Source organism: Carcharhinus amblyrhynchos, chromosome 3 (genome assembly GCF_965287045.1).
Source record: "Carcharhinus amblyrhynchos chromosome 3, sCarAmb.v2.hapA, whole genome shotgun sequence".
In the NCBI taxonomy this organism is placed as follows: Eukaryota; Metazoa; Chordata; class Chondrichthyes; order Carcharhiniformes; family Carcharhinidae; genus Carcharhinus; species Carcharhinus amblyrhynchos.
The window spans coordinates 48,049,706-48,076,911 of NC_137326.1; the positions used below are offsets into that span (position 1 = coordinate 48,049,706).

Here is a 27,206-nt window from a genome sequence, read left to right on the forward strand (position 1 = left end):
CTGATTTTCTATTATTTTCTAAGTGTCCAGTTATCATATCCTCTGTTATAGAGGCTAGTATTCTCCGTACTAAGAATGTCAAGGTGACAGATCTCTGTTTTCTCTCTCCTTCCTTTCTTAAATAATGGAATTATATTTGCTATTTTCAAATCTGCAGGAACTGTTCAAGAATCTGAAGAATTTTGAAAGGTGACCACCAATGCATCTATAGCCACCTTTTTCAGCAATTTGGGATATAGATCATCAAGTCCAAGGGATTATCGATCCCATTAATTTCTCCAGCACTGAGGTTCTTAGTTCCTCATTCTTATAACTCCCTCAGACCTCTAGTATCTCTCAGCAGTTTTTGAATTTTATTCTGTCTAGACCAACGTGGCGTGCAGAAGTTAGGACTCACCTGAAGACAACCTTCGGCTGCCTTCGGACTGGTGGCTGCCAGTGACACTGGGACACCAAGCAGTGGGTGGGGATGGGGGGGTGGGGGGGGGGGGGGGGGGCACCTATCAAGTGGATCTTTCCACTATGTCATCGAGGAGGTCAATCTTCCAGCCAGACTGGGTCTTGTAGGTCCACCTTCTTTCTTCAATAATGGGTCAGTAATGTTGGGCACTTTTTAAATATGGTAGTCAGATATGATGACAAGATATATGATATCAAGCCCGCCCTGCCACAGAACTTTGTCCCAGATGAGAGAACGCCACCCAAAGTTTTTGTTTCGTTTCTCCGCCATTTCCTCCTTTCCAATTATAAATTCTCCTGCTTCTCTACCTGCCAACAATTAGTCTTTGCTAATCTTTTCCTTTTTAAGTACCTACAGAAGCTTTTACAGTCCATTTTACTGTATTTTAGTTTTCTTTTATCAGCTTCTTGGTCATTTTTTGCCAAATTCTAAAGAGTTCCCAATTCTCAGGCTCACGACCTTCTTCTTTGGCAACTTTATAAACTTCTCCCTTTGATCGATCATAATCTTTAACTTGCCATGTTAGCCAACCATGGTTGGATCGCTGGGTTTTTATATTGCAAAGAAATGTAGTTATTGTAAATGATGTATTAATTCTTTAAAGCTATTGCCTGTCTACCACCATACCTTTTAATAGTGTTCCAATCTACCAAAGCCAATTTTCTTCTCGTAGTTTACTCTGTTTAGATTTATGATCTTAATTTTGGGTCAAACTACATAATTTTCAAATTAATGTAAAATACCAACATATTATGGTCACTCTTTACTAAGTATTCCTTTATAAGATTATTAATTAGCCCTTTCATATTGCACAACGCTAGATATAAAATAGCCTGTTCTCTAGCTGATGCTTCAACATACCATTCTCAGAAACAATCTTCAGGAATTTGCCCCCAACAACATTAGTACTAATTAAGTTCGCCCACTCTATATGGAGATTGAGGTCCCTTGTGATTAATGTATTACACTTGTTAGAAGCACCTCTAATTTCTTGATTGATAGCATTCCTTACATCACTGCTACCATTTGGTGGCCTATAAACAACTCCTATGAATGTTTGCTGCCATAGAGTTATAAAGACATTTGGCATGGAAATAGGCCTTTTGGCCCAACTCGTCTATGCTCTTCCTCTTCCTTAGCTCCATCGAAACTGACCCTACATCTTGATTAACCGATGCACGATCCTCTCTCACTAATGTACTGTTATCATCCTTTATGAACAGCACTATCCCACCACATTTTTCTTTTTGCCTATGCTTCCTAAATGTTGAACACCTTTGGACATTCAATTCCCAGCCTTGGTCACCCTGCAGCCACATCTCCATAATGGGAATTAGGTCATACCCGTTTACTTCTGCTTGTGTCATCAATTCATCTATATTGTTGTGAATGCTGTGTGCCAGGTTTCCTTTCCTAAAGGACATTAGTGAACCAGATGGGTTTTTACAACAATCAATGATAGTTGTCATGGTCACCCTAATGAAGTTAGTATTATATTCCAGATTTATTATTTGAATTTAAGTCCCATCCACTGCCATGGTAGGATTTGAACTCAGCTGGAAATACTATGCTCATTCTTAAATAAATATCTCTAAAAAAAGTGGTTTTCCTCATGTTGCTATTTGTGAGAGCTGTTGTGTTCCCTGTATCACAACAATCACTACACTTCAAAAAGTACTTCACTGGTTGTAAGTTGTTTTTGGACATCCTGAGCTCATGAAAAAAGCTTTACAAATTCAATGCTTTCTTTTTATCCTGTCACTTGGTTCAACCAACCTAGTGAATGACCATTGTATTAAACAAGAACACAGACTTGGTTTGACTTGTCCAACTTCTGAAGTATTGCCTTAAAGCCAAATCATTGAGCCCTGTTGCCCTTTGCTTATACCCTTTCAGCATCAAGAAATGAGTTACAGTAGTAGCCTGTGTGAAAGAATTGACAAGACAAAAACAAAGGAACAACATTCACACTTACAGAAAAATGCTTGGATCTGTTCAACTTTCTTTTTGAAACAATGCAAAAATCCCAAATGATAGCCATGGATCTTTTGAATATAACAGTTATCAAATTTTAATTGTTAAGACTTTGTGTATATGACAATCAGATTTTTAATTTACTATTGTGCACTGTATTGAAATGAAACATGAAGATATGATAACAAAGAAATTATTGACCTTTTTCAGCAAAGCATATGCATTTTCAGTTCTTTATTGTTTATCTATTTGAGAAGCTAGCAAGATGGTAATAATTTCTACAAGAACACATTATTTGCAATTTAAATTACATTTAAGATTTTTTTTAAATCCCAATTATTGATAGATTCTACACACTTAGAAAGAAAGAGTAGGTTTTAATGTGACATTTTTGTCACCTTGGGTTTAATCAGTGGGCTGGATGAAAATTCTGCTAGTTTTGAGAAGCATTTATGTACTGGCGAACATAAAACTTAAAACTGAACCAGAGCAGTTTTAGGGACTTTTAAAAAAAAAGATTTTTGCATTAAAGCTCTTTCTTGATGTGGTAACTGAATGTAAACAGAATTAAAATCGGTGGTTGCAAAAAATAGACATCCTTTTCTTAAATCAATGACCTATGAGTAACCCATTTTAAAATGATTAAAAATAATTTTAATCAATTTCTTTCAAAACATACTTATTAATCTCCTTCCACCCAAATAAAAGCTTTATTTTCAGACCTCCTCAAAGGCATGCAAAAGGCCTCAGCTAGCGGAAACTCACCACGGTGAATAATTCACTCTGGGGCACAGCCAGTTTTGTAGATAAGGTTGGTTCCCAACACAGTCCAGCAAACTAATTCAAAAGATGGCAGAAACTCTTATTTTCTGTGGACACAATCCTTTGGTCGAAATTCCATGGTCTTTGGCATTGGCAAAACAACGCAACCTAATGAAAACTCCACAGCAATGACTTTCATGTCTTAACTGAAATATCTACAAGGTCACTAATGTCATTTCATAACCAGCCACAATTTAAATCAACATAATTATCATATTGAAAAATAAATTAAGTTTTTAAATGACCTTTGTGCCTTAAAATATAAATGTTTTATTTGCATTCATAAAGAAACAAACCCAATTTTAAAAAACAAATTCTTTTCCTGTAATTACATTAACTTATCACAAAAATTAGCAAATTAGTTCAAAAGACCTGATAACTAATTTAAGACATTTAACTCAAGGTCAGACAGCCAAGTCTGAGCCTTTGGGAATGACCATCAATTCTAATGTGACCTGAAGTGAAACCAATAAGGCTAAGTGTTAACTTTTCTCCAGAGATATTGCCTGGTCTGCTGAGCATGCCCATCACGGCTTTTTTTTTAATTTTTAATCTGGAGTTCCTGGGTCCTGGGGGATTTGAAAGAGGATCTGAGGACATCAGTTCTGTCCATTAGTTTTCTGTACTTTTCTGTATTTGTTGATTCACTGGTACATTATTTCCATATCTGTGTACTAACTTTTTAAAAATGTCTTCAATCAGTGTCTTTATTCTGGGTAGCTGCATAGCACCTTTTGGAAACTGGCATGGCCTACACAAGGATGTAGCAATATTTGTAAATGGCAACCAACACAGCAGAGTTTGAAAGCCGCATAGTTACATGATGTTTGTTAGTTTTCGTTCACATTGATGTTTTTATATTTCTTTGTAAAAGTAGGTTGGAGGACATTAGGCTGCACTTAAGTGTTACCGGCAGAAAAGAACTCTTGTAATTTTAACTGCTCATGGGTCTATTCTAACTGGATACATCTGGACCGTCATACTGTGAACAGCATGAAAATAGAAATAAAAAAGTGAAGGAGAAAATGTTTCAGGCAGAAAGCAATCATCACTTCCACAAAAAGTAACACCAGATATTTCCACAGGAGTCCTCCAATTTCACTACCCTGATTTCAGCAGAATCCCCAGACAGATGGGGTAACAGGTTTTCCAACAACACAGAAGATAACGCAAGGAAATTACTTCTGGTGCAAATCACACTGCATCATGAATGTTCTTGTTTAACTAGAATTTGGTTCTAAGAGCAACGTTTTTTTCTTTGTCTTGCCAGGTGAACATCAGATCCCACCCCAAAAATATTGCTTTCCAGAACACCCATCTCATCAACCATATCATAAAGCAAGGTGTAATACAGATAATACATAGCAAGCTTTCCTTGCTTTCATCATAGGAACATACGAGACTCGAAAGACACTTAGAGTTATAGAATCATAGAGGCTTACAGCATGGAAAAAGGCCCTTCGGTCCAACTTGTTCATGCTGCCCTTTTTTTAAACGTAAGAACATAAGAAACAGGAGCAGGACTAGGCCATCTAGCCCCTCGAGCCTGCCCCGCCATTCAATAAGATCATGGCTGATCTGTCGTGTCTCAGTTCCACATTCCCGCCCTCTCCCCATAACCCTTAATCCCCTTGCCTATCAAAAACCTATCAACCCGCGTCTTAAAAATATTTAGCGAGGCAGCCTCCACCACTTCAACGGGCAGAGAATTCCAGAGATTCACCACCCTTTGAGTGAAGAAGTTCCTCCTCAACTCCGTTCTAAACCGCCCCCCCTTTATCTTGAGGCTGTGCCCTCTAGTCCTACTGTCCTTTCTAAGCGGGAAGAGCCTCTCCACCTCTATCCTTTCCATCCCATTCATCATCTTATATGTCTCAATGAGATCTCCCCTCATTCTTCTAAACTCTAACGAGTACAAGCCTAGTTTATTCAGCCTCTCCTCATAGCTCAACCCCCTCAACTCCGGTATCAGCCTAGTGAACCTCCTCTGCACTCCCTCCAAGGCCAAAATATCCTTGCATAAGTGCGGCGACCAAAACTGCACACAGTACTCCAGCTGCGGCCTCACCAGTGCCCTATACAGCTGCAGCAAGACCTCCCTACTTTTATATTCAATCCCCCTCGTTATGAAGGCCAGCATCCCATTTGCCTTCCTGACCACGTGTTGCACCTGTAGGCTGGGTTTTTGCGACTCATGCACAAGGACCCCGAGGTCCCTCTGCACCGTCGCCTGCTGCAGTTTTTTGCCATGTAAGTAATAGTCCTTCCTACCATTATTCCTACCAAAGTGGACAACCTCACATTTGCCAACATTAAATTCCATTTGCCAGTTCCTGGCCCATTCGCCCAGCCTATCTAGATCCTTCTGCAGACTCTCCACACCCTAAGCTAATCCCAATTGCCCGTGTTTAGCCCATATCCCTCTATACCCACCTTACTCGTGTAAATGTCTAAATGCTTTTTAAAAGACAAAATTGTACCTGCCACTACTACTACCTCTGGCAGCTTGTTCCAGAGACTCAGCACCCTCTCTGTGAAAATATTGCCCCACTAGACACTTTTATATCTCTCCCCTCTCACCTTAAACCTATGCCCTCTAGTTTTAGACTCCCCTACTTTGGGAAAAGATATTGACTAGCTGATCTATGCCACTCATTATTTTATAGATCTCTGTAAGATCATCCCTCAGCCTCCTAGGCTCCAGAGAAAAATGTCCCAGTCTATCCAGCCTCTCCATATAACTCAAACCATCAACTCCTGGTAGCATCCTAGTAATTTTTTTTTCTGTAATCTTTCCAGTTTAATAATATTCTTTCTATAATAGGGTGACCAGAACTGCACACAGTATTCCAAGTGCGACCTTACCAATGTTTTGTACAACTTCAACAAGACATCTCAACTCCTGTATTCAATTTCTGACCAATGAAACCAAGTATGCCGAATGCCTTCTTTATTACCCTGTCTACCTGTGACTCCATTTTCAAGAAGCAATGAAGCTGTATCCCTAGATCTCTTTGTTCTGTAACTGTCCCCAACGCCCTACCATTATCTGAGTAAGTCTTGCCCTGGTTCAACCTAGCAAAGTGCATCATCTCTCATTTATATAAATTAAACTCCATCTGCCATTCATCAGTCCGCTGGTGCAATTCATCGAGATCCTACTGCAATCCTAGATAACCTTCTTCGCTGTCCAGTATGCCACCAATCTTGGTGTCATCCGCAAACTTAATAACCATGCCCCCTATATTCTCATCTAAATCATTAATATAAATAACAAATAACAATGAACCCAGAACCCATCCCTGAGGCACACCGCTGGTCACAGGTCTCCAGTTTGAAAAACAACCCTCTACAATCACGTTCTGGCTTCTGTCATCAAATCAATTTTATATCCATTTAGCTACCTCACCCTGGATCCTGTGAGATTTAATCTTATGCAACAACCTATCATATGGTACCCTGTCAAAGTCCTTGCTAAAGCCCATGTAGACAACATCAACAGCACTACACTTATCTATCTTCTTGGTTATCCCTTCAAAAAACTCTATCAAATTTGTGAGACATGATTTTTCCACTCACAAAGCCATGCTGACTGTTCCTAATCAGTCCTTGCATCTCTAAATGACTGTAGATCCTATCTCTCAAAATACCTTTGAACAACATACCCACCACAGATTTGAGGCTCACTGGTCTGTGGTTCCCAGGCTTTTCCCTGAAGCCTTTTTTACACAACATTTGCCACCCTCCAATCTTCAGGCACCTCACCCATGACTATCAATGACTCAAATATCTCTGCATAATTCTGGAATCGTGGATACTCACAACACAGAAGAAGATCATATGGCTGATTGTGCCTTTGGTGGGTCATTCAAAGGGCAATGGGGCAGAATCCCACAACCCCATTTTCTATCTGTAATGCTTTTACTTGTCCAGCTCCTTTTCAGGCAGAGTTTTCCACATTTCAAAAACTCAGTGGATAAAATATAATCTTCATTCCTCTCTCTCAATCTTTGCCCAACGATCTTAAATCTATGATCACTCATTATTGACCCACTCACTGTAGGGAATAGCTTTTCTCTACTTTTATCAAAACAGTTCATCATCTCGAAAACTTCAATTAGGTCATCTCTGAATGTTTTCTATTTCAAGGAGAACTGGTCTCCATAACTGAAGCCTCTCATCCCTGCTAAGTTCTGGTAAATCCCTTTTATACCTTTCATAAGGCTTTCTCAAGTTGTGGTGCCCAGAATTATCCATAGTACTTCAGTGGTAGTTTCAGTGGTGATTTATGAAGTTTTTGCATGATTATTTTGCTTTTATATTCTATGCCTATATTTATAAATCCGATCAACCTTTGAGGATTTTCATATATGAACACCAAAGTGTTTACATTTATCAAAATCATGAATTTAATTTGTATTGACCTTCTATGTTAGTGCCTTCTAAATGCATCACTTCATACTGAACTCCATCTGTCATGTTTCTGATCACTTAACCATCTCACAACTTTATGACCCTGTTATATCAATAATTAGTTATCCTGAAATCTACAACAATCATCATCATGATCCAGCATGTTCCCAAGTTTCATGTCAACTACAAATTTTAAAATGCTGCTCCCTATGATCAAGTCCAGATTGCTTAAAAAAACAGGAGTAACAGATCCAGAACTGACCCTTGGGGGAAACATTATATAAGCCACCTCCTATTCTAAAAAAAATCTGTTCACTACCACTCTCTGCTGCCTGTCGCTCAGTAAATTCTATATCCATATCACCACTTTCCACTTAATTTGATGAGTTTCTTTCCTGATAAACCTCTAAATTGCACTTTGTCAACGCCTTCTGAAAGTCCATATGTAAAAAGCTTCTGCACCATCTTGATCAACCTCCTCCAATACCACAAATAATTCAAACAAGTTGATCAGACACAACTGGCCTTTAACAAATCCATGTTGACACTCCCTGATTAACTCATGCCATTCAAACAAAAGCTTATTTTGTCCCTGATAATGGTTTCCATTAACTCCCCACTACCAAACGTCAGAGCTGACTAACCAATGTACAACAACCAATGCCTCTGTAATTTGTACTTTTGCTTCTTTTAGCAACTTAGGATGCATTCTATACAGATCAGACGTTTACTAACTTTCAGTAATGCTAAGCCTTTTAATACTATTTCACCATCAATTACTGCATGTAGTTTCCTTCCACGCCTGCAGTTCAGTTGGTTGGCTTCAGAACTTTAGTGCCAAGGAAGCATCGTATCCCACAACACCATTCATTTTCCTCCATCTTGTTTATTCTTCAGGTACTTAACCAACTCTCTCTCAAATTTGAGAGAACAATCATCTCAATGTTTTTCTGGAATTTTACCCACACACTCTCATTTCCTGCATAAAATAGTTAAATATAGGCTGTCTTTTTAACCTCCTTTTCTAAATTCAAAGCAATGCCTTCTTGTATAATCTGTGACTGTATAAAACATTTTCTTTTGTCTCTATGACCTTTAAGCTTAAAAGTAAAATAACAACATTGAACAAAACATTTGTACAAAAAATGTTTAACTAAAATTGTGCATGCTGAGTATTTTGGCAGAGACTGGTGCACTGTCCTACACAAATGTGTGGCACAAAGAACTGTTTCTATAAACCTGTATACTATCAAAAGATTGCAACTGTATCCCACTTTAACCTGCAGTACTGTCTAAAAAATTGCATACTTTGCTAAAATTCTTTCTATTCAAGATTCAATCACAAATGAGTAAGCGCCAATGTCTATTTAATGCAATAAACTATTTCCAGAAAAGAATATCAAGTCTCTCTGCCATGTGACAATAGATACAAATATTTGTAAGTTACAACACCCAGTCATTGGATTGGTATCTCCAATTATGACTGATCTCAAGAAATAGGTGTCCTGATAGCTGCAAGAATTTTAATAAACAAACTTAATGCAACCAATGCAAATAAATATTTAGTTCTTATTCAATTGTTTCCCCTCCCTCCCCACCCCCATCAACTCATGTCAGCAAATAGCAAATGTAGCAGTGAACGTAAAGAGAAAGCATGCTGTCACATTTATTAGCACATTCTGACACTGAACAGTAGGATTAATCATGAATAGTGCACTAATTTATTTGTATTTATGAGCTAAAGCATCCAGAAAATGGCATGATAGGAAATGACTGTCAAGGGCAAATTTTCCCGTCACTTTATTGTTCTTGTAGACAAACTGTACAACAAAGATAGTGGTGCTTTCCACTGTAAAGGTTTAATTTAACTTGAAAAATGCTACATTTTCTCATATCTAAATTGAATATTTAAATCTATTTGACAAATTATCAAAAACATTCACACAAAAACATTTTCTTTCCAATGTTTAAAGAGCTCACTTCTGAAATTTAGAAATTCTGTATTTTTTTCTCGCAGTTTGTACAAAATTGGTTCTGTGGCTCCACCTTCAACTACAACTCCAAGTTTCTGCCAGTATGGCAGCCAAAAATCAGGAAAGGAGCTGAAGCCAGTGGCATTAGCAAACAACTCAGTTACAAACACAATCTAACTTGGATTAAATAGCTGACAAAGAACCAAATTTTCAAACACTGCTTTTTCAAAGGGATCTTTGTATTATAAGGTATCAAAATATTCTGAGTAACTGTCAGACATTGAAGCTTTCTTCTGACATCAGGAAAGTTTAACAGCTAGCTTAAGGATGTCACATACGCGGCACTGTAAGTTTTAATTTGAAAAGGTTAATTTAGCAAAGTCAACTTGGTGGCTGGGCAGCAGGAACGGGAAAGAGAACATTAAACAAAAATGAGCCTGTTGGTGGAAAGTTACAATTTTCTTTCAGTCATTCTGAAAGTAAAGAGCAAAAAGTTATTTTTAGCTGCAGGTGTCTAAATTATTAAAAGTTTTGTGAACTTAAGACTTGATGTAGAATTCTTTTATTCAATCAGCACACAACCAAATTCAAACATTGTGTCAAACTTCACAGCCTATTAAGAAAGTGGCATAAAGCCTTATGACAATTTCGCATTATGTTAAAAAATAAAAATTGTACAGACTTATCCAGGGTCGTTGCTCCAAAACCTCTGCCTTCCTCTCAACATTTCAGGCCCCCCTCATCCATACTTCACTATTCCCTCAATCAAAGATTCAATGAAACATCAACAGTGTAAGTAAATAAAATGTACTTGTCCAGCAATCTGTCCTACCCAAAAGACATTTTCCAATGACCTTTGCTTATGTTAGGTTCCGACACATGCACAAGCATATGCCTCTTCAGTTGACATAAATTTTCAGCGTACAAATGTGTAGGAATTCACATACTGTTTGATGTCAGGAGTGTGAAGAGGAGATAAGAATTGTCTGAGAATGCAGGTATTTGACAGAGGTGGGAGGGGGAGCAGACATGTAAATGCATTGAAGCAGCAGGACAGTGAAGCAGAATCTCAAAACCTGCTACAAGAAGGATGATGAAAAGAAATAAATCTTAAATTTCAGGGAGGTGGGTGGGGGAGAAGAAGAGAGAAAAAAAATTCAAACTAATTGAGATGAAGAAAGGAATGAAATGGAGATGCACAGGTACTCAGGTAGATTCTTGTTTTCACGGTGCAGAGTTTAATAGTGTCAATGCTTCCCCTGACACAACTAGTTATAATACAATGAAAGCTGTGCTTAATTTTAAAAATTCTTACATGGGATATGGGCATCACCAGCTGGGCTAGCATTTATAGCCCATCACCTAATTGTCCTTGGACTGAGTGGCTTGCTAAGCCATTGCAGGTGGCATTTAAGAATCAACAATATTACTGCAGATTTGAAGTCACATACGGGCCAGACCAGGTGAGGATGGTAGATTTCCTTCCCTAAAAGGACATCAGTGAACCAGATGGGTTTTCACAGCAATCGACAACGGTTTCATGTTCATCATGAAACTTTTAATTCAAAATTTTTATTAAATTTAAATTTCTCAGACCCCCATCCTCAGAGCATTATGCAGGATCTCTGGATTACGATTCCAATGACAATTCCACTACCTCACCCAATTCTGTGCAAAAGTTGAAAATACTTATTTAAGAATATGGTTGGTAAGGGAGATCGAGCTTTCCCACTACTAATCAACTGCACACACCAAAAACAGAAAACGTAAAATCTCAGCAGGTTTGCCAGCATCTGTGGAGAGGCAACAGAGGTTATCTAGACCCCAAACATTGGCTCTATTCTCTCTCCACAGCAGTAGTTAGCACTGCTGCCTCACAGCTCCAGGGACCCGGGTTCAATTCCTGGCTTGGGTTACTTTGTGTGTGCAGTTTGCACATTCTCCCCACGTGTTTGTGAGTTTCCTCCAGGCGATGCAGTTTCCTCCCACAGTCCAAAGATGGTGCATTGGTCATGCTAAATTGCCACTTAGTGTTTTGGGATGTGTAGGTTAGAGGGATTAGTGGGGTAAATTTGTAGGGTTACAGAGATTAGGCCTAGGTGGGATTGTTGTGGGTGCAGGCTCGATGGGCCAAATGGCCTCCTGCAGGGGTTCTGTGACTGATGATGAACGGGTGAACAGATCTGAAATAGCATCACCGTCTTTTTAGTTCAGAACCGTTAACAACTCCTGCGTGTTTCTTGTGTTTTAGTTAAGAATCTAAACTTTGAAATGTTCAATTAGAGTAAGTTTTAGAACTTTTTTTACATCTGTATTACAACTATGTTAAGACTCGTCTTGAAAATCGGCTAAGTCGGATAAGATTTCCAATACTCACTTCCAAAAATAAAAGCAATAGACTAGATTCCTGGTGGCAGCACATTTACCCGGTCCAATTTAATAAGCAGATAACTAATCTGTGAAATTGGCATTGAAATGCGGTGCGTGTCACGAAGGAACTCAGACATGTTTACTTTAAATAGTCAATTTCAAATACATTACACAAATTTCGGAGCAATTCGCAGAGAACCCGCGGTGAAAGTAAGTAAGAGGAAAGAGTTAAGATGCCAGGTTGCTATGCAACAAACTGCTCACTTGAATTCGTGCAGTGATCAGATCAGCTCCTTTAACAAGCTCCTGTGCATGTTTCGCTCTCGCCCAATTCCGTTTATTTCACTGTATATCGTACTCTGCCCGTGCAGGCATTTACTAGCTATCGACATACCGGCCCGGGGTGGCATTTAAACCCAAACTCCCTTGTGGAAATGATGGGAGACATCCCCAAACTGCGAAACAGCCACTCATGTTCCAGTGGCTTTAATGCAGTTAAACACCAGTCGCCATCCTTTTTGTGTGTTTTTAATCTATGACCCTATGTATTGATTTAAAAATCTATCATTGAGACCATGTTTTAGATCATGTGTATCCATTTCCACTCTGAGACAGAACTGCTGTCACCATCCTTGCTGAACACAATAAGAAGGGTGAAGGTGGTCTGATGCTCCGTAATGTCCCCCGCGGCTTTGCCTGGGCAGCAGGTATAACAGACAGACAACACCCAGAGCGATAGCAGCTCACAAACTTTCCCCGAACATATCCTCTGACTGCCAGGTTTGTTCCTCTCCACTTCGGGAGGTCGTGATTTTTTAAATATACTGTTATTCCTTTCTGAGAGTTACAAAGCAGAGTGGACAAGGCTAACCCTTTAATTCATCTCCTTGTTAGCTCCAGAAACCAATTCAAATTCAGAGTGGATCCAATACACAGTCACCCCACGAGAGAGAGATACGCACATACTTAGATCCCTGCCCATAACTAACCCTTCCAGGGCGCTGGACATGACTCCCCAATCCTATCACCAGCAGATAGTGCCCATTGTACAAATCAAGTCCATCGGCCCCAAACGCTCTATTAGATATATCAACACTCCTCATTTTCTTAAATTAAACCCTTACCTCTTATGCTGTCCACAGTAACGCTTCACTCGGAGGGTGGACTGCTCTCCTCCGACAATCTGTTTAAAAAATAAATAAATAAATAAGTGATTTTGGGAGAGGTGCCACAAGGGGCTGGGGAGAAAATGATCTAAATAGCTCCACTCGCTGCCAGCCAGCCAGCGAAAGACTAATCTGTTTTCTGCGGGCTGGACAAAGAGGGGCGACCTAACCGTGACTCGCATCGTTAGCCGCTGCCAGCGGTTTACAGGAATCCATGACAACGTGTCAAAAAAAAACCAAGGGAGAAGAATCCTGTGGAAAGGCTTCAGGAGTGTCTTAATGAACGGGTGGTTGGATTTTACGCAATCTGAACGGTCAAAGAGGGGGATGAAAAACAGAACTGCAATTGGGAGAGACGACACCAACATTTGCAAACACAAAACACAAAATGTACAATGCACTGTTTGTTGCCTTGTTTAATTTTAAAAATGATACGTTTAATTACATTTCTAAACAAAAACGGGGACAAAAGCAAACATTGGAGATCTATCAATTCTGCTCTCCCCTTCTGCTTTCAATTCCCTGTGAATAGTCACTTACAACCAACATATTTCCCAGTTTAACAATGTTCGCAAGATTTTTTTTGGTCTTGAGGCTGAAAATTATTCTTCCGAGGATGCATTCCACCTCCAGAGCATCACTATAATAGCTGAATTGTAGTCTTTTCTTGGGTTATATCTATATATAGCATTCATCAGGTTAAAAAAAACAAGTGCCCCTTCCAGTTTCACTGCAGCCCAAGTCTACAAAGACTGCTGATATTAGGCAGTTTCTAATCTGAAGCATTTTCGAGAATATTTGCACCAACCTGTGAGACAGTTCGGCACAGCAACTCATCCTCACAGCGTCAAATTCGGCTGTGTGAAGGAAAATGGGCTTTACGTCGGAGAGGTGTCAGTCAGGGCTGGGCGTGCCCTGGTGATTACTGTACTCACTGCTGGGGCATTAAACCTCTTGCACTGTCCGACAGCACCCCCAGACAAACACACCCACTCACTCGGCTTGGAAGAGGACTGCACCTCTATTAGCCTGCGTGAAGCCAAAACTCGTTCTCCTTCCCGCTGGGAGCTGTCGCCTGCAATTTCCCTCCAGTCGAACTGCTACAATGCTATTTGTGTTGAGATTTTTAACTCGGATCTGGCGAGATTTCTAATTCTAACATCATCCGCATCGAGCTGCTGGCGACGTTTCATTTCCCAATGCATTCCGTGCTGCAGTTGATATCTTATCTGCCTAGCACTTTCTCCATCATTCCCCAGCCTTTGCTTCCCCAGCTATAGCAATGACCTCATCCAATTCTGCCTTCTCTTCAACACCTCGCTCACCACCTCCTTCCCGGCACAGAACCGTCAGCTCTCAAACACAAATGACCGAATCGCTTTATTTCAACACTTAACATCTCATTTGCTGGGACGATCAAACCTGTTACCAAAGACAGTTCTTTAATGTGTCACGGGGAGTTCAACGAAGGTCATTTATCTTTAGTGTTCGTCGTTTCGTTCCCCTCGATTTTAACTATTTCTCTTCAGCTGGCTCCACTCTTCCCGCCGGACCTCTTCGCCGACCCCCCACCACCCGCCCCGCGATCGCCAATGGAACTCCCATTTCACCATGGGAGTGCCAAAAAAAAAGATTAAAGCAAATTACTGCTGATGTTGGAATCACAGAGTCATAGAGATTTATAGCATGGAAATAGAACCCTCAGCCCAACTTGTCCATGCCACCCCTTTTTTTAACCACTAAGCTAGTCCCAATTGCCCGATTTTGGCCCATATCCCTCCATACTCATCTTACCCATATAAATGTCTACATACTTGTTAAAAGACAAAATTGTACCTGCCTCTACAACCACCTCTGGCAGCTTGTTCCAGACACTCAGCACCCTCTGTGAAAAAAAATGTCCCTCTGGACCCTTTTGTACTTCTCCCCTCTCACGTTAAACTTATGCCCTCTCGTTTTAGAATCCCTGTACTTTTCAAAAAGATGTTGACTATGTAGCTGATCTATGCCACTCATTACTTTATGGGCTTCAATAAGGTCATCCCTAAGTATCCTACACTCCAGGGAAAGAAGTCCCAGTCTATCTAACCTCTGCTTATATCTACCCAACCTCTCCTTACCATCTGAAGCAGAAACAGAAAATGCTGGAAATCTCAACAGATCTGACAGCATCTTTTTTATTATTCATTTGTGGGACTTGGGGGTCACTGGCTGGCCAGCACTTATTGCCCATTCCTATTTTGCCCGAGCACAGTTGAAAGTCAACCACATTACTGTGGCTCGGGAGTTACATGTAGGCCAGGTAATGATGGCAGATTTCCTTCCCTGTTCTCTTCATGGAGAGAGAACAGGGCCAAGTTCGAAACATTGCATTCAGCTCTTACTTATTCTCTTCACTTTCACTAATTATACTCTGCTCCTTTTCAAACTCATCCCTAAATAGCATGGTATCAGAGCCCTCCTTTATTGAGATGTGCATTAACTAGCTTGCATCTACAGTTAAGTGTCCCTCCATCTAACTGAATTTATTCTTATTTTGTAATAGCAGAAGCAGTTTCTTGGTATGATGACATTGGATTACATCATCGAACTCCAGTCCAATCTAGTGGATCTCTTGTGGTGTTGCTCATTATAGTTGGCATACACAGTTTGCTACCTGTATGCTATCTGCATGCAGTTGTCTTTCTTGGCTGGTCTGCATCCTGTAACTTTGTGCGTCTTTATATTTTCTTTCTCTTTGTTCCCTCCTGTTCTAGCTGTCTTATTGTACCTTTTTGTTTATGACTAGGAGGCATGATGTGGCCTCCTAGCCATAAGGTGGAGGGTCACTATACTCTAAAGTATAAATCTTGTCTTGCTCTCAGCTCTGATGAAAGGTCATCTAGACTCGAAACATTGGCTCAATTCTCTCTCTAAAGATGCTGTCAGACCTGCTGAGATTTTCTAGCATTACACTCTCCTTTTGTATTCAATTCCCCTTGCAATAAAGGGCAACATTCCTTTAGCTTTCCTAATTGCTGTACCTGCGTAAGATCTTTTGTGATGCATGCATCAGAATACTTAGATCGCTCTCAGAGATCTCAGAGCTCTGCAATCTCTCTCCATTTAGATAATATGCTTCCTTTCTATTATTCCTGCCAAAATGGACAATTTCACACTTTCCCTTATTATATTCCATTCATTTAATCTATCACTTTGTAGCCTTGTGTTCTTTTCACATCATACTATCCTACTTATCTTTGTGTCATCAACAATCATATCTTCAGTTCCTTCAGCTAAGTCATTTATATAAATTGCAGATTTAAGACCCCAGCACTCATCCCTGTGGCACCCAATTCATCACATCTTACCAACCAGCAAAATATCTATTTTTGCCTACCCTCTGGCTCCTGTTGGCAATGCCAATATGTGACCTTCTATACCATGAGCTTTTATTTTTCATAATAATTGTTGATGTGGCACTTTGCCAAATGCCTTCTGGAAATCTAGTTTTAGTTGAGTTTGTTTATTAGTGTCACAAGTAGGTTGACATTAATACTGCAATGAAGTTACTGTGAAAATCCTCCACTCGCCACACTCTGGCACCTGTTCGAGCATACTGAGCGAGAATTTAACATGGCCAATGCATCTAACCACCCCGTCTTTCAGACTGTGGGAAGAAACCGGAGCACCTGAAGGAAATCCAAGTACAGTACACCCACCAGTTCCCATTTACGTAGAAACATTGAAGAAAGGAGCATAACAGCTTGGTATGTTCCTGCTTTGCCCAAGACCGCAAGGAACTACAAAAGGTCATGAATGTAGCCCAATCCATCATGCAAACCAGCCTCCCATCCATTGACTCTGTCTACACTTCCTGCTGCCTTGGCAAAGCTGCCAGCATAATTAAGGACTCCACGCACCCTAGACATTCTCTGTTTCACCTTCTTCCATTGGGAAAAAGATACAAAAGTCTGAGGTCACAAAGCAACTGACTCAAGAACAGATTCTTCTCTGCTGCTATCAGAATTTTGAATGGACTTACTTTGCATTAAGTTGATCTTTCTCTACACCCTAGCTATGACTGTAACACTAAATTCTGCACTGTCTCATTTCCTTCTCTGTGAATGGTATGTTTTGTCTGTATCACGTGCAAGAAACAATACCTATCACTATATGTTAATACATGTGACAATAATAAATCAAATCAAAAATCAAATATTGTGCAATCATCAGTGAACATCCCCACTTCTGGCTTTATGATGGAGGGAAGGTCATTGATGAAGCAGCTGAAGATGGCTGGGCCTAGGACACTACCCTGAGGGACGCCCGCAAAGATGTTGTGGAGCTGAGATGACTGACCCTCCACAACCACAGCCATCTTCCTATGTACCAGGTATGACTCCCACCAGTGGAGATTTTGGCCCCTGATACCCATTGATTCCAGTTTCTTGATGTCACATTCGGTCGAATGTGGCCTTGATGTCAAGGGCTGTGACTCTCACCTTACCTCTGAAATTCAGCTCTTTTATCTGTGTTTGAACCAAGGCTGTAATGAGATCAGAAGCTGAGTGACCCTAGTGAAACCCAAACTGGGCATCACTGAGCAGGTTATTGCTGAGCGGGTGCTGCTTGATAGCACTGTTGATAACCCCTTACATCACTTTACTGATGATCGAGAGTAGACTGATTGGATGGTAATTGGCTGGGTTGGATTTGTCATGCTTTTTGTGCACAGGACATACCTGGGCAATTTTCCACATTGTTAGGTAGATGTCAATGTTGTAACTGTACTGGAAGAGCTTGGCTAGGGGAACGGCAAGTTCTGGAGCACAAGTCTTCAGTACTATTGCTGGAATGTTATCAGGGCTCATTGCCTTTGCAGTATCCAGTGCCTCCTTTCTTGATATCACGTGGAGTGAATTGAATTAGCTGAAGATTGGCATTTGAGATGCTGGGGACAACTTGATGAAGCCAAAATAGATCATCCACTCAGCATTTCTGGCTGAAGATTGTTGCGAATACTTCAGCCTTATCTTTTGCATTGATGCATTGGGCTCTTTCATCATTGAGGGTGGAGATATTTGTAGAGCCTCCTCCTCCAGAGAGTTGTTTATTTGTCCACCACCATTCTCGACTGGATATGGAAGGCCTGCAGAGCTTAGATCTGATCCCTTGGTTGGGCAATCTCTTAGCTCGGTCTATCACTTGCTGTTTTTGCCATTTGGCATGCAAGTACTCCTGTTTTGCAGCGTCACCAGGTTAACACCTCATTTTTTAGGTATGCCTGATGTTGCTCCTGGCGTGCCCTCCTGCACTCTCCATTGAACCAGGATTGACCCCCTGGCTTGATAGTAATAGTTGAGTGGGGGACGTACCAGGCCGTGAGATTGTAGATTGTGCTGGAGTACAATTCCGCTGCTGTTAATGGCCCACAGCACTTCATGGATGCCCAGTCTTGAGTTGCTAGGTCGGTTTGAAGTCTGTCCCATTTAGCGCTTTGGTAATACCATACAACACAATGGAGGTTATTCGCAATGTGAAGGTGGGACTTTATCTCCATGAGGACTGTGCGATGATCACTCTTATCAATACTGTCATGGACAGATGTATCTGCAGCCAGCAGGTCAGGAAGGATGAGGTCAAATATGTTATTTCCTCTTGTTGGTTCCTTCACCACCTGCTGCAGTCCCAGTCTAGCAGTTATATCTTTCAGGACCCGACCAGCTCGATCACTAGTGCTGCTGCTGAGACATTGAAATCCCCCACGCAGAGTACATTTTGCACCCTTGTCACCCGCAGTGCTTCCTCCAAATGTTGTTCAACATGGAGGAATACTGATTCATCAGCTGAAGGAGGATGGTACATAGTAACCAGTAGGGGGTTTCCTTGCCCATGTTTGATCTGAAGCCATGAGACCTCATGGGGTCTAGAGTCAATGTTAAGGAACTCCCAGGGCAACTCCGTCCTAACAGTATACCATTCTGCTGCCACCTCTTCTGGGTCTGTCCTGCCTGTGGGACAGGATATATTCAGGGACAGTAATGGTGGTGCCCAGGGTGTTTTCCGTAAGATATGATTCCGTGAGAATCACTATGTCAGGCTGTTGCTTGACAAGTCTGTGAGACAGCTCTCCCAATTTTGGCACTAGCCCCCAGATGTTACTAAGAAGGATTTTAGTGGGTCGACAGGGCTGTTTGTTTTGCTGTTGTCTTTTCCAGTAGCTGGATTGATGCCAGGTGGTCTGTCCAGTTTCATTCCTTTGTTGAGTCTTTGTAACAATTGATATAACTGAGTGGCTTGCTAGGCCTTTTCAGAGGGCAGTTAAGAGTGAATCACATTGCTGTACCTCTGGAGTCACATGTAGGCCAGACCAGGTAAGTCCAGCAGATTTCCTTCCCTAAAGGACATTAGTAAACCAGATGGGTTTTTCTGACAATTGACAATGGTTTCATGACCATCAACAGACTCTTAATTCCAGATTTTTTTACTGAATTCAAATTCTACCATCTGTCATGGCAAGATTTGAACCTGGGTCCCCAGGTTCAAATCCCGTATGGGATTCTGGATTAATAGTCAAGCGATAATACCACTAGGCCATCTTGTCTCCTAATTGAAACAACAAATCCCTGCCCCTGTTCTCGAAACCTCTCGCAATGAAGACCAACATGCCATTTGCCTTCTTTACTGCCTGCTGCACCTGCGTGCTTACCTTCACTGACTGGTGCACAAGACATCCAGGTTCCACTGCAGAGTCCCCTCGCCAAATTTACAGCTATTCAGGTAGTAATCTGCCTTTTTGTTTTTGCTTCCAAAGTGAATAACCTCACATTTATTCGAATTATACCGCATCTGCCATTGATTCGCCCACTCACCCAACCTCTCAGATCATTCTGAAGGATCTCTGCATCCTCATCACAGTTCACCCTCCCACCCATATGTTATTTATTCAAAAACCTTTAATAAGTTGGTTAAACATGATTTCCTTTTCACTAAACCATTTTGACTCTGCCCAATATCCCTGAATTTTTCCAAGTGCCCTGTTATAATGTCTTTTGTAATAGCTTATAACATTTTCCCTATGACGTATGTTAAGCCAACTGGCTTTCAATTTCCTTCTTTCTGTTTCCCTCCCTTTTTGAATAAAGCTGTTACATTCACTGTTGTCAATAGCAGTGCTGGGAATGTCAGGCAATCAGTGTTAGTGGAAAACACACATGCGGGATTAAGAATGTGACATGCCAAAGCCATGAATATGAAACCACAAGTATGAAAGCAGTATCAGAACAAGATCATGGGAGACATGGACAGAGTGGATAAGGAACAACTTAGTTGAAGGGTCAGTCACGAGGGGACATAGGTTCAAGGTGAGGGGCAGGAGGTCTAGGGGAAAGTGAGGAAAAACTTTTTACCCAGTCTGGAATGCACTGTCTGGGAGGGTGATGAAGGCAGGCTGCCTCACATCCTTTAAGAAATATCTGGATGAGCACTTGGCACATCATAACATTCAGGGCTATAGGGTGAGTGCTGGCAGGTGGGATTAGGTGGGAATTCAGGTGTTTCTAATGTGTTGGTGCAGACTTGGTGGGTCGATGGGCCTCTGTTAGGACTGTATGATTCTATGAACAATCTGAGGTAGGTAACAAGAATGCATTCAGATAGTGATGATATGGGTCATGATCTGAGAACAATAGGTGAGGCAGAGCAAGCAGTGTAAAAACCTGTTGTAAAAGTGAAGTAACTCACAGTGTTAGGGGCTATATGAATTGCGGCAGTAGGATGGACTGTGGTCTGGGCAAAGCAAGAAAGAGTGGGATCAAGAGATGAAAAAGCAGCAGACTTGATGGTCAAGTGGAGCCCAGTGATACAAAAAGTACACCAGAACACAATTTTGGGAGAAGAGATAAATCAAGAGAAAAGAGAATTGGTGGAAAAGAGGTGAATAGTCAAAATGAGTGCAATGCTCAAGATACATGGGAGGATAAATTGCTAGAAGTACACAGAAAATGGACTAAATCTTTTGTTTGTTAAAAACTTTTTAAAAATTACAATGTCAATAATTATTTGGATAACAAAGGAAAAAGGAAATGAGAGACATTTTCTATAAATTTCAGCTTTCTCTAAGTGCCACCTCATGAGAAGTGTCTGCAAATGTATTGTTACAAGTAATCTTTTATAAATCAGGAAAAAACATGTAATGGAATGCAGCAGTTTGTTAAAGCACTAATGACCCATAGAGCTGGACTAATGATGCAGAGGATGAACATTCAAATGGCAATGTGGTAGTTTGAAAATTTTAATTTAGGTCAAAAATAATCTGGAAATAAAAAGCTGTTTGACAATTGTAAATGCCCAACTAGTTCATTAGTGTTCTTTAGCGAAGGCAATTTGCTATCCTTACCCCGTTTGGTGTACATGACTGCAATCCCACACCCAATTGACCTACTTTCATTTGCCATCTGAAATGGCAGTTGTATCAAACTTCAACCTAAAGGACAACAAGCATTATGAGGACACCTTTGATGCACATAGTAGTACATACGAGCTTACATAGGAACATAAGAATTAGGCCACTAGGCCCTTCAGTCCTGCGCTGCCTTGTGATAAGGTTAAGGCTAATCTGATTTTAACCTCAATCCCACATTCCTGATAAACTTTTACCCTCTTGCTTTTCAAGAGTCTATCTACCTCTGCCTTAAAAATATGCAAAGATTCTGCCTCCACCACCTTTTCAGTAAGGGAGTTCCAAAGACTCATGACCCTCTGAAAGAGAAATATTTCTCATCTTCTCTGTCTAAAATGGTTGACCCTTTATTTTTAAATGGCGACCCCTAGTTCTAGATTCCACTACAAGAAGAAACATACTCTCCACATCCACCCTGTTCAAGACCCCTTAGGACTGGATAAATTTCAATCAAGTTGCCCCTTATTTTTCTAAACTCCAGCAGATACAAGTCTATCCTATCCAACCTTTCTTCACAAGGTAACCTGCCCATTGCAATACACTTTCCCTAAATTGTTTCCAATGCAGTTACGTTCTTCCTTAAATAAGGAGACCAATATTGTACTGTGGTTCAAAAAAAATGTCCATCACCTCTTCCGGATAGTTGGTTTGGCCAAAGAAAACAGCAGCAACATGTAAACTTGGGAATTATTTTTTTAAAAGTCCATTTTAAATATTCAGATCAATAGCTTAAGTGTTAAATATTGATGTATAAGTGTGCAAAGGCTTGACTGCAGCAAGTGTGCAGGTACAGAAAAATGTTTCTGAATAGCAAAGCTATGTGTTTTTGTTTAATGCTTACCATTACGAAGGAGTAATTGCTGTCTAGCAAATGTGCTGAAGTAGGCATGTGATTCTTCTTTTCAGAGATGCATAACATCTGATCTTCATCAGAAAACAGTATTAATATAGCTACTCTCCCGGGTTTTACTAGCTTTTCTTGCGAATACTTACTCACACACTATGGCCGAGAAAGCCATACTTAGATCATCCATTTAGAAAAAGGAAATAATCACAATCCCCTAATAACATCAGCTTGCTGATTTTATGATCTACCTAGAATACCTTAAGTTTGTCTTGATTAAGTTTGATCTGCTATTGTTCTGCTACTTATAACTTTTAGTTATCCAGGTCACTTTCTATGATGTGATTGACCTGCTGCAAACCCTGGTGATTGTAAATGTAGCTAACCTACATTAGGTTACTGATTCAAATTATGACTTTTGTATTTGGGGGAATTTTCAGAAGAGGCCTACTAATTATACTGAAATAGAATCATAGGCTCATAGAGGTTTACAGCATGGAAACAGGCCCTTCGGCCCAACTTGTCCACGCCGCCTTTTTTTTAAACCCTAAGCTAGTTCCAATTGCCCGCGTTTAGCACATATCTCTCTATACCCATCTTACCTACGTAACTGTCTAAATGCTTTTAAAAGACAAAATTGTACCTGCCTCTACTACTACTCTGACAGCTTGTTCCAGACACTCACCACCCTCTGTGTGAAAAAATTGCCCCTCTGTACCCTTTTGAATCTCTCCCCCTCACCTTAAATCTATGCTCTCTAGTTTTAGACTCCTCTACCTTTGAGAAAAGATATTGACTATCTAGCTGATCTGTGTCCCTCATTATTTTATAGACCTCTAGAAGATCACCGCTTAGCCTCCTACTGTCCAGAGAAAAAAGTCCCAGTCTGTCCAGCCTTCCCTTACAACTCAATCTGTCAAATCCCAGTAGCATCCTAGTAAATGTTTTCTGCACTCTTTCTAGTTTAATAATATCCTTTCTATAATAGGGTGACCAGAATTGCACACAGTATTTCAAGTGTGGCTTACCAATGTCTTGTACAACTTCAACAAGACATCTTAACTCCTGTATGCAGTGTTCTGACCGATGAAACCAAGCATGCTGAATGCCTTCTTCACCACTCTGTCAACCTGTGACTCCACTTTCAAGGAGCTATGAACAGGTACCCCTAGATCTTTTTGTTCTGTAACTCTCCCCAACACCCTACCATTAACTGAGTAAGTCCTGCCCTGGTTCAATCTACCAAAATGCATCACTTCGCATTTATCTAAATTAAACTCCATCTGCCATTTGTCAGCCCATTGGCCCAGTTGATCAAGATTCCGTTGCAATTGGAGATAACTTTCTTCACTGTTCATTATGCACCAATCTTAATGTAATTTGCAGTGATTCAAATGAATTCAAATGGCAATCCTGTCATTGCATGGCAACAACCATGTTATGTCCCTGACAGGAGGCAAGGACAATCAAATGGGGAAGTCCTGCCAGTGCAAAGCCATTTGGGGACACCCCTTTGATTCTCTGTCCCCTCTTCCACTTGTGTCTATTGAAAACCAGAGTGCAAAATCCCCTCACAAAACATCTAGACTGTCAATCCAGTGCTGTACTGAGGCAGTGTTGCACTAGCTGAGGTCCCACCTTTTGAGTAAGATGTTAAACGGAGACTTTGGTTGGGATTCTCTGATTTTATTCAGCCTGCCAACACTGCCAGTGAGAATTTGGTGGTTAACTAAAACTCATTCACTGCAGCAGGACTGGAGTAAACCAGCCATGGGCAAGGTAGAAACCCAGCCTTTGTTAGCTTTCTCAAATGGAATAGAAGATATAGGTGGAGTGACTTAGAAAAATGCCTGGTGTTCGGGCCAATATTTATCCCTCAAAAAAAGTCACAAAAATAGTTGATCTTATTATTTTTATATATTTTTTGGACCTTATTCTACACAACTTGGTTGCTGAATTTTAGAAAACAGTGGCTACATTTAAATTTACTTCATTGGTTGTTAAGTCCTTTGAGATGTCATAAGCTCATGAAAAGCTCTCTTTCTTCCTTCTGGTAATGTTTGCCAATGCAAGAGTGATGGCTCTGCATTTTTAAGATTATGTTTTTTTTTCAAACAGTAACTTGTTTTCAATCTTATTGAACATTTATAGCATTTTACGGCTATCAGGATAATTTAATAGAATCCCTATAGTGCAGAAGGGGGCCATACGGCACATTAAACATGCACCAATAGTAATCCCACCCAGGATCTATCCCTATAACCCTATGTATTTACTCTGCTAATCCCCTGATTGGCCAATCAGCCGAACCCACATGTCTTTGGACTGTCAGCAATTGATAATTTTCATCTTAAGTCTAACTTAGTATTCTGGGATAGGTTCCATCCTTCTCCTGGAATTTGTTTTGCATTCTATGGGCCCGATTTTACCATTGTGTCGTGCGAAACGTGGTAACGTGGTAAAGTCGGGTGTGAGGCAATTAATGCGATCTGTGCCCGTGCAGATGGCCATTTTACCGAGGCCTGGGATCCGATTCGCGCCTAAAACGGGCGCAACGGCGATTTAAATGTATTTGCATGCATTTAAATTGAATTAATGAACTGCCCACTCAACTTTATCAGCATTTCCCCCTTTACCACCACGTTCACTGATCTGGAATTGCGCCGAAATGGACATGCTGAATAAAGTCTGAATCGGGCGCTCCAGCTGCTGAAGGGGTGAGTTCACAGCTTCCAACGACTCTCTAACTCAGATCGGTAGTGGGGGGGTAGGAAGGGCTGATCGTTATCTGGTTGCGGGGGTAGGAGGGAGTGAGGCCAGATCATTTCCTGAGGGGGGAGGCCAGATCATTCTCTTGGGAGGGAGGCAAGGAGGGGCAGTGAGGCCAGATTGTTCTCTGAGGGGAGGAAGAGGGAAGTGGATAAAATGGATCTCTTGGGCGGGGGGGGGGGGTGGAGGGGGCGCCGGGGGGCACTGCCACTCTGCGGGCGATCGGTGCGGGGGGAAGGGGGTAGGATCGGTCTGGGTAGCAGAAGGAGGGGTAGATAAGGAGGCCAGTGATGAGTATGTGCACTATCGCTCCTGCTTTTCGCTCCCAGGCCCCTTTCTCCGCTTTCTGCAGCCTGGGAGCGATCTAACACGGGCACAATTTTTCAAGTTTTTTTCTAACTGCACATGCGCAGTTCAGAGCTCTGATCATTTCAGGCACGCTAAGCCCTGTCCACTGCGCAAATGGGACCCGCGATGACTTTTTTTTCAGGCTGAGTGCGTATGGGGACGCCTGAGAACAAGTTTCCAAGTCAGATCTGAAATGCGCCCAGATGTAGCACTTAGAATGAAAATGGTAAAATCAGGCCCTATAAATCTCTCTAAATAGAACTTCTATCTCATTAATGCCCAAGTCCATAAATCCACTTGGATTGCCTTCATTAATGATGTACATTACATTATTTTATCTGTTGAATTATTATTTCAAATAGATGTCCTTAAGCCTTTCTACTTAACCATTACACATATTTTCAGTTCATTAAAGTGAATGAGGAACGCAGTGGAAGATTACTTTTACTTATATCTGCACATAGAGAAACTTCTTTGCATAAATTGTTCAAACTATTTCAGTTACAACATTTCCAGCTTTGTTGCTATTTGACAGTTCCATAGTTTGTTACTTATCAAATATATAGGGGAGAATCTTACTAAAAATGGCAGTATGTTGTTTCCAGTGAGAAAACATGAGTGATTCTCTCTAGAGAAATCAGTTAGTTTTCTCTCTAGATTTTACAACACTGCCAAAAAAAAAACCCAAGGTGCATTTTGCTGTGTTACATAGGAGGGTATGGCCCAAGCACAACAGCAAAACCTGGCTGTGCAGCCATCTTTAAAAGGTGCCCCGATCAAAACTTGAGTTAACCTCCCTGCCAGCTCACCATAGAGGTCTCAGGCCGTGCCCCCGCTCCGCCCCACTTTCCCCCGATCAGAGTCAGCACTTCTCTACCCCACCCCGATTATCAGCCCCTTCCCCACCACCCGCCCCCCCCCCCCCCCGCACCCCCCACCCTCTACCGGAGCCGGCATCTACCCAAGTTGGTACTGCCAGGTTGGCATGGGCATGATGCTGACCTAGCAATGCCAACCTGTGCCACGTTCACCCCAAGACTGTAAAAATCACACCTGAGGTTAACGGACCTTTGCCTGGTCCTGTCCCATCCACCACGATTCTCATGGAGGGCAGGACAGGAAAATTCCACCCATATTGTTTTTCTATTATAAGGGACTTGGAAGCTGATAATGACATGGCAAAGGCACTGGGAGATCTTGAACATAGGTTAACGGCAAACCAATTATTGATAAAATATTGATAGAGGCCAATAACTTTGGTAAAGAAATTCAAATTCCCAGCTTTAACAGAAATGATTGGGTCACAAGCTTTTGTATTTTAAACAAAAACCTTTGCTGTACAGGTGTTAAATAAATTGACATTAATATTTTAAACTGAAAATCTCAACAGGGCACTCCCCATTCCACTTTTATTTCTACCCAAGCATTTCCTAACACTTTACAGGATCTTCGGTGTTCATTCACTCCTCCTCGGACCAAACCAGTACGTGATACAGCTCTCAGTATTTCACTTCGATTCTCCTTAGTGTTCCCACAATTCCTTTTTATTATTCATTTGTGGTTCATGGGTGGCACTGGCTGGCCAGCATTTATTGCCCAACCCTAGTTGCCTAAAGACAATTGA

General features: G+C 41.0%; 1 protein-coding gene across 2 annotated transcripts in view; it reads right to left on the reverse strand.

Moving 5' to 3' along the window:
• Nucleotides 1–14,090, reverse strand: part of chl1b (cell adhesion molecule L1-like b) — a 742,190-nt gene extending 728,100 nt beyond the window's left edge. The window contains exons 1-2 of one of the 2 annotated variants that reach the window (XM_080183743.1): nucleotides 13,987–14,090; nucleotides 13,137–13,195 (exon numbers count right to left, since the gene is read on the reverse strand). The gene's annotated coding sequence lies outside the window, so the exon portion shown is untranslated. Of the gene's footprint in view, nucleotides 1–13,136; nucleotides 13,268–13,986 lie in introns of those variants that run through there. The other variant, XM_080183751.1, reaches the window with a different exon arrangement.
• Between the last annotated feature and the right edge of the window lie 13,116 nt (nucleotides 14,091–27,206).